This window comes from Canis lupus, chromosome 6 (genome assembly GCF_011100685.1).
Source record: "Canis lupus familiaris isolate Mischka breed German Shepherd chromosome 6, alternate assembly UU_Cfam_GSD_1.0, whole genome shotgun sequence".
Classification (NCBI taxonomy): domain Eukaryota; kingdom Metazoa; phylum Chordata; class Mammalia; order Carnivora; family Canidae; genus Canis; species Canis lupus.
Window position 1 is genome coordinate 7,702,996 of NC_049227.1, and position 7,029 is coordinate 7,710,024.

Here is a 7,029-nt window from a genome sequence, read left to right on the forward strand (position 1 = left end):
GAGATGGCTGGCCAGCCCTAGATCTCTGCTCCAATCACCATTTGTTTTCAACTGGGTAAGATCCCTGAGCCAGAACTTCCCAGTCAAGCCCTTTCTGAATTTCTGACCTATAGAAACCATGAGAGATAGATAATGATTGTTGTTGCTTTAAGCCACTAAGTTTTGAGGTGATTCATTATGTAACAACAGCCATGAGAACCGACATCATAGGCTGTCTTATCTTTGGTGCAAAAATCTAGATCCATGCATGATCTCCAGGATTTTGAAGTAACTTGAAAAGAAAACTTTCCACTCCCTGCTGATCTTAGCCATAGTGGAGAACTTGTGGCCGATCATTGTTTTGGGGATTTTTGTCATTCTCTTTTATCTCAGTGTAACCCCACCTCAGTAAGCCTGTCTCTTGCTGAGACAAATAAATCATTACAAATAAATCATTCCTGAAACATAAATATTAGCAATTGATAAAGCAACCTGAGGTACGGTTATATTTTACTGGGACCTTACAAAGCCTTATTAATTTTGAATGTTGGGATCCAGGATTATCCTAGAAATGGCAAAAGCTTTTACCTTTTTACATGTTTACTCCAGATATTCAAATATTTTGCCTTGACAGGGCACCATCACACATTTTTAAAAAAATATTTTATTTATTTACTTGACACAGAGAGAGCACAAGAAGGCAGAGTGGCAGGCAGAGGGAGAGGGCGAATCAGACTCCCTGGCTGAGAGCCTGATGTAGGGCACTATCGCAGGACCCTGGGATCATGACCTGAGCCAAAAGCAGACGCTTAACCTACCAAGCCACCCAGGCACCCCACACACTTATTTTTTTAAGATTTATTTATTTATGGAGAGAGAGGGAGAGCACAAGTGGGGTGGGTGAGGGGCAAAGGGCAAGAAAATCCCAAGCAGACTCCCTACTGAGTCTGGAGCCTGACCCCATGACCCAGAAACCATGACCCAAACCGAGCCAAAATCGAGTCAGATGCTCAAGTAACTGAGCCACCCAGGTGCTCCACTTATTTCTTAAAACACAAAAATGAAAAACAGAAGTTTAAATATAATGCATACACAGAGGTTTAAATTTTTTTTTGAAATTTTACACGAAGGAAGTCACATTTTCCAAGCACAGAATTACTTTTGAGATCTGGACAATGTTTTTCTTTAATAACTTTACTTTGTAAATTCCTTCCCTCAGTAGCTTTATCAACATACGATTCACATAGTTATATCCACATAAAATTCACCCTTTTAAACTGTAACCAATTCAATGGGCATTGCACCAAGCTGTGCAACCATCACTACTACCTGACTCCAGAACATTTTTATTGCTTCCAATAAAATACTGTACTCACTACTGATCACTTTCTATGCCTCTCACCCACCCACCCCCCGCCCCCTAAGGCTCTGGCAGCCACTAATCAACTTTTTGTCTCTGTGGATTTACTTACTCTGGACATTTCAGATAACTGGAATCATTATAATGTGTAGCATTTTGTGCCTGATTTCTTTCACTTGGCGTACTGTATTCAAGGTTCCTCCACATTACAGTATGTGTAACTGTTTTCCTTTTTATGGCCGAAGAGTATTCCATTGTGCGGATATAACATATCTTTTATATATATATATATATATAAAACATATCTTATTTATCCATTCATCCACTGATGGAAATTTTGGGTTTCATCACTTTTTGACCATTATAAATAATGTTGCTTTGAACATTCATGTTTGCAATTTTGTGTGAACATGGGCTTTGAATTCCCTTGGGTATATACCTAGGAGCAGAACTGCTGTATTATCTGTAACTCTGTTCAGCTTTTTGAGCTGCTAAACTGTTTTCCAAAATGGCTGTGCCATGTTGCCCTCCAACAAGCAACATATGAAAAGTTCCAACTTCTATACATTCTTGCCAATACAGTTTTCCAGTTTTCTGATTATAGCCATCCTGGTGTGTATAAAATGGTCTCATTGTGGTTTGAATTTGCATTTCCCTAATGACTAATGACATTGAGCATCCTTTCATGAACTTATTGTCCACTTATAAATGCTCTTGGGAGAAATGTCTATTACTGTACCCATTTCTTATTTATTTATTTATGTTTATTTATGTTTTTGTCATTCAGTTGTAAGAGTTTTTTTTTCTTAGATTTTATTTATTTATTCATGAGAGAGAGAGAGAGAGAGGCAGAGACATAGGCAGAGGGAGAAGCAGGCTCTATGCAGGGAGCCTGATGAGGGACTCGATCCTGGGACTCCAGGATCATGCCCTGAGCCGAAGGCAGCTGCTCAACTGCTAAGCCACCCAGGCGTCCCAAGAGTTCTTTATATATCCTGAATACTAGTCCATTATCAAAGAGATGATTTGCAAATATCTTCTCCCATTCTGTGGGTTGTCTTTTCACTTTTTAAAAACGAGTCAGGTAGTTTAGGGGCATCCAGGTGGCTTAGTTGGTTAAGTGTCTGACTTTGGCTCAGGTTGCGATTTCTGGGTCCTGGGATCAAGCCCCATGTCAGGCTCCACATTCAGTGTAGAGTCTGCTTCTGCTTCTAACTCTGCTCCTCTCCCTGCTCATGTTCTCTCTCTCTTAGATAAAAATCTTAAAAAAAAAATCAGTTAATGATTATATATATTTCACTTTAAAAATTACAAAATATTCCATATCCATAACAGGACATATATAATGCAAAAGTGAGGTATTAAAAAAAATTAAGTGATCATCCATGTACTTACCACCAAGCTTAAGAAACAGATTAATACCAGCACCATTTGCCCGGGTACCCTAGTCTGCACCTTCCCACCATTATATCCCAACTCATTCCCACTAGGAAAAACCACAATACTGAATTTTGTGTTTGTCAATTTTTTTTCTTGTTTTGTTTTATTGTATATGTATACACCTCCAACACATTATTTAGTTTTGGATGTTTTTGAACTTTATGTAAATGAGATATTCTGTGCACATCTTTCTGCAACTGGCTTCTTTGATCAATATTTTAAGAGCTTTATCCATGATAATGGATGTCACAGTGGCTCATTCATTTTCATTGCTCTAACAGCATTCCATTATATGAATGCTCTATTAGGTACTTAGCCTTTCTCCTATTGGGAGATATATCAGTTATTTCCAAGTTTTTGCAATATAAATAGTGCCTCTGTGCACATTCTCACAGGAGTCATTAGACATGTTGAAAGAGTTTCCTTAGGACACCAGCTTAAGAGTAGAACTTCTGGGTAAAGGGTATGCAATCTCTTCAACATTATTGCATAACACCAAAAAGCTTTTCAAAGTGGTTATACCAATTTATACCTCTCCCACTCAACTAAAAATTCTCATTGATCCAATTTTGGTCATGGAGTGTATTGAAAGACTTTAGTCTTTGCCAATCTGCTGTGTGTAAATGGTAATTTATTTGGGGTGTGTGTATTAAAATATAAATCACACTGGGGAGCCTGGGTGGCTCCATTGGTTGGGTGTCCGACTCTTGGTTTTGGCTCAGGTCATGGTCTAGGGGTTGTGGGATTGGGCCCCTTGCTGGGCTTCACGCATGGTGAGGAATCTTGGAGTTCTCTCTCTCTCCCTCTCCCTCCGCTCCTCCCCACAACACTCTCCCTCCCCCCACCAAAAAAAAATCTTTAAAGTATATAAATCACATCATAGCCATGTTGTTTTCACTTTAGCCATTCTGAAGTGTGCAATTCAGTGGCAGTAATTATATTCACAAGGTTGTGCAACTATTACCATATCTGTGTCCAAAACTCTTCTATTACCCCACATGGGTAATGAATTAAGCAATAATGTCCCCTCTCCTCCAAGGCCTTGGGAACCCTTAATCTACTTTCTGTCTCTGTGAATTTGCTGGTATCTTTTAAAGCTCCTGAGCACCAAATTTTAATCTCAATCAAGTTACAAAATAGTCTTCCTCGGGGTGTCTGAGTGGCTCAGTTGGTTGAGCCTCTGACTCTTGATATCAGCTCAGGTCTTGATCTCAGGGTCATGAGTTTAAGTCCTGAGTTGGGCCCCACACTGGGCATGTATTTAAAAAAAAAAAAAAAAAAAAAAAAACATGTAATTTGTCTTCACTCTTTCTCTCTCTTTTTATTTTTATTTTATTTATTTTTTCTTTCTCTTTTTAAATGTAAGCTCTCCACTCAACATGGGGCTTGAACTCATGACCCTGATCCAGGAGTCCCACGCTCTGTAGGCTGAGTCAGCCAGGCATTCCCCTATTTTCGCTCTTTAGTGAAGAGTTGTTGTTAATCTGTGGGTCTGAGATGGTTCATGCATAAATCATTCCGTCAGTCCATGAATTTGAATGGGGATAAAATTATGTCTTTAACCTCTAAGAGTTACAGTTCTTCAATTTAAGGAGAAACCATAGTAGTATTAGCAGTACCTGCCACTTTGCCATGGCTAGAAGTCAGGGATATTTTCATATCAGATCTCAATTGCAGAAACTTGGAAGTGCGAATTACACTGGTTATTCTTTGGAATTCTGGTGGTTATTAGAGCCGTTGCTAGAGCTTGCTATTTAAAATGTTAATAAAGAAGCACATATATTACCATACTGCAAGTTCAAAATTTTGTTGGAATTATTTTTCCTTTAGTTAATACCTTGATTGAAGTATACTTTGTTTCCTTTGCAAATCTATGGGTTTGACATGAGTTTTATTTTTTAAGATTTTATTTATTTACTCATGAGAGACAGAGAGAGGCAGAGACATAGGCAGAGGGAGAAGCAGGCTCCCTGCAAGGAGCCCGATGTGGAATTTGATCCCAGGACCCTTAGATCATGACCTTAGCTGAAGGCAGACACTCAACCTCTGAGCCACCCAGGTGTCCCCATGAGTTTTAAAACATTATACTGAGCAGGTGTCTGTAGCCTTCATCAGACTATTATGAGGTCTGAGACACAAAAGAGCTTAAGGATACTTGCCCTTTTCCATCTGCAGGATGGCAATTTGGGCCAGATGAATCTTTTTTACTTTAAAAAAAATGTTTTTTTTAAAGTAGGCTCCATGTTTAATGCAGGGCTTGAGTGCATGATCCTGAGATCAAGACCTGAACAGAGATCAGGAGTTGGATATTTTAACCAACTGAGTCACCCAGGTGCCTTTTTCACTAAAAAAAAAAACACAAAAAAAACAAAAAAACAAAAGATTTTTATTTTTTTGTTTGAGAAGAAGAGAGAGCACTAGCCGGGGGAAGGAAGGGCAGAGGGAAAAGCAGACTCCCTACTGAGCACGGAGCCCCGGAGGTGATCCTAGGACCTCGAGATCATGACCTTAGCTGAAGTCAGATGCTTAACTGACTGAGCCACCCAGGTGCCCCTCTTTTTCTTTTTTTTTTTTTTTTGCCTTTTTAAAGGATTTGGGGAGAATGACTGAGATTCATTACTCAAAATTTGCATTAGAGCTCTGCTCTGATGTCTCTTAACACTAGGCATATGAGAACCCCTCCCCCTTCCTAGGTCCCAAGAATTTTACATGTTCTGTTCCAAAATGGCTCAAACTTGGCTGTTTGGAGCACCAACAGGAGACTGTTTATTTGAATAACTGCTGGTACCCTGCTTCTATTTCTGAAAGTATTTTCACCACCAGGGCCATAAAATACTGGCTTTGCACGTTGATGGAGCAGGCACAGGTGTAGATCCCCTGGCACACACACCTCCATTCCCATGGCAATGACTACCTTGGAGCAAGTTCAGCTTCATGTCTGCAGGCAGGACGGAGAGCATTTTCCAACTTCTTGGTCTGGCTGGTGGGTGGCCGAAGCAAGGGAAAACCCACCTCACATAGTCAGGCCTGGGTGCCCTCCCGGAGAGACCTTATACCCTTGCTTTAGCCTGGTGCCCTCTGAGACCGGGTCGCCTCGGTCATGCACATGGGCCCAGACTGAGCCTCACCATGTCCCTGCCTCTGGCCCGAGGGCCCCTCCCAAGAGAGTGAATCAACGGCAGTGGCTCGCCTCTCTACCGCCCTCAGCTCTTCATCTTGGAGACTTCTGGTAGCCCCAGTTCCCCTTCTGCAGCTCATAGAGAAGACCTCTAACCCCATCTCTTACCTGGAGGGAGAGCTGGGAGATCTGGCAGCAAGGGTTGGATGGTATGGTCCCTGGTGGAGACAGTCCCTGGAACCCCCTGCTGGAGGAGGGCGAGAGTTCTTCCTTCTCTCCGTGTGGGGAGCTCTTGGGTATAGGTCTCCAGGTGGGTCCGACTGGCCTCCTAGCCTCAAGCTCCTTCCCATCAGCCTATGGACAATCCTCCTTTCCCCAGCTCTCTGCCCTGCCCTCCCCACACCTACAACAGCCTCCCTGGCCCCCTGCCCTCTATTTTGCCCCTTCCAACCCATCTTTCCCCCCCGCCCCTCCCACCCCAGCTGACCACCTTTGCTCCCATCTCAAACTAGCTCTGGATCCCCAGTGCCCCTCAGTTCTGGCTGGCATTCAAGACTTTCTCAACCTGGTTGTTCTCACATACTACTCCCTATCCCTCGCACCTGGGGTCCCCAGCCCCATCAGTGCCCGCAACAGGCAGCCTGGGCACATTGGCCATGTGACTGTAGTGCCTGGGCCAGCCCTGCTATCTTGTGGGCCCGACCTGGCACCCAGTGGGCATCTGAAGTGCTTCCCCCCCAGAAATGCTGCTGCCACTGGGCCACGGCTATGGCTTCCCCAGGGTTCCACAGAGTCTGGGCTTTCTGGAAGCACCACTTTGAGTAGCAGGCCTAAGGATCTCGCCTTGGGGGCCATGTCATGGAAAGAGCCCCCTTTCCACTTTGACGTCTTGCTGCAGGGCCAGTGTGTACCTTAGAGTGCCCAGGGGGTTCTCATTCTCTGCCGTTCCACCCCCCCCCTAAATTCATCTTACTCTGGGAACACCTCAGAAACAGTGTCGGACTACCATCCTCGGGGTGGGTGCAGGCCATCTTCTGCTTTCTCATGTGCCCCCAATTCAGCCAAGGCGACAGGCTAAAGGAGTGCCCCAGGTTCCTGCTTGGGCAGGAACTGTGTCAGGGTGGGTTGAGGG